At 37.7% G+C, this 1,859-nt stretch overlaps 1 non-coding gene across 1 annotated transcript; it reads right to left on the reverse strand.

Moving 5' to 3' along the window:
• Positions 1-605: 605 nt before the first annotated feature.
• LOC111766763 (U6 spliceosomal RNA) lies at positions 606-711 on the reverse strand. The gene has a single exon (XR_002798729.1). It is a non-coding gene; the product is annotated as a U6 spliceosomal RNA (small nuclear RNA).
• Between the last annotated feature and the right edge of the window lie 1,148 nt (positions 712-1,859).

Here is a 1,859-nt window from a genome sequence, read left to right on the forward strand (position 1 = left end):
GTTGGTGTTCTCTAAATTGGCTTTTTATTATTTTTGCAAGTGTCTTGTAAATTTGAAAGTATTTGCAATAAAATAGTTTTCTAAAAAAGAACCCAGAGCAGAGCTTAGCATCCAAGGTCCCCACAGGAGCATTCCAATCCTGGATGCCAGTTCCCAGTGAGGGGTCATTTGTGAACCACAGGCAGTGGAATTCAGTAATGCAGCAGATGTGCCTCCTATCAGGCTACCAAAGTCATAAACAAGGTCACCTGAGAACAGAGTTGACACCTTATAGTCAGGTTACAGGGGAACTGATCTAGTAAATTAATCCAAGGTCAAATTCTTTCACAAGAGAGAAAAGAAATTCACCTCATCGACCTTTGGTTAACTTTAACACAGGGGGATAAAAAGTTAATCGTGTGATATTGCCCCGTGAGATGTTATTATTTCTTTTGTCCCTTAATCATTAGATAATTATTTCAACCAAAATAACTTTAAGAGTCCACAATTTTTTCTAATAGGTAAGTTTACAAACAATGGTGGATGGCAGTATTCAACATGCCAAATATCATTAAATGACATGTTTAACATAAGTCGCATTCAAATCTTTTTAAAAATCTTTTAAAAAACGTATGGAATGCTTCATGAATTTGTGTGTCAAACTTGCACAGGGGCATGCTAATCTTCTTTGTATTGTTCCAATTTTAGTATATATGCTGCTGAAGCGAGCACTCAATCATTTTTAAAATCCTTGGTTTTAGCAATAGTGTGCCATTCTAGGCATCTCAAACTTGGTGTGGTCATCAGCCTCCATGATGACCCCACCTTAAAAAAAGAACTAGCCTTGGCTATGGTTTAGGTTTCAGGTGGAAGAAAGCCCAGAAACAATACGGTATTTGATTAGATGCCCAGTGTGCCCTGCATTGAAGAAGATGGGTGGTCTCTGAGAACCCCTGAAGTGGTGTGGTGGATTGAATTATGTACCCCAGTTAGGTATGTTCTTGGTCTTGATCTGAGTTCCTGTGGGTGTGGAGCCACTGTAAGTAGAATAGCTTGAAGATGTTATTTTAGTTGAGGTGTGGCCCAAATAAATGAGGTTGGACCTATCTGAGGATTACTGGAATCCTTTATAAGCAGGAGAAATTCAGAGAGATTGAGAAAGCTACAGTGAGGAGCCAAAGCTGGGAGTCAGTGGAACCTGGAAGAAAAAGGGAGGACATGGCCATATGATGGGATAGTCAAGGAATGGGAACTTTGCCATTCAGCCTGAAAGCTACAGATCCCAAGAGGAAGTAAGTCTTCTAGCCTCTGAAATCACAAGTCAATAACTCCTGTTCTTTCAACTGAAACCAGTTTGTGGTATTTGTGAATGCACCATGATAAGGCTAACACCAGTCATATGCTAGGGAGAGGAAGACTGGGAACTGAGTCAGTGAAATTCTGGAGGAGCACAATAAGGAACCTCCTGTTCAGGGTTGGGATGCTCATAGATGGTCAGTTTAAAGTGCTTAAATATTTTGTGAAAATAGGCATCCCTTACTTTAGTGATGTGAATGCCTGAAGTTAATGAAAATAAGAAAGAATTGAGAATTGCTTATGAGGGATACTTCCTCCTCAGCAAAGTCCGAATCTTTGAAAGCCTTCCTTTGTTTTGCAGGTAAAGCCTTTCTGTACTTTAATTCTTTTATTAGACTACAGGAAAAAAAATAGATGAATTGGATTTCATTAAAATTAAAATATCTGTGCTTCAAAATAAGTTATCAAGAAATAAAAAGAAAAGCCACAAATGGGAGAAAGTATTTGCAACTTGTATATCTGCTAAATTCTAGTATCCAAAATATAAAAATATATAACAAAAGATATAAATTAATCAATAAATT

The sequence above is a fragment of the Dasypus novemcinctus genome, chromosome 27, assembly GCF_030445035.2.
Source record: "Dasypus novemcinctus isolate mDasNov1 chromosome 27, mDasNov1.1.hap2, whole genome shotgun sequence".
Lineage (NCBI taxonomy): Eukaryota > Metazoa > Chordata > Mammalia > Cingulata > Dasypodidae > Dasypus > Dasypus novemcinctus.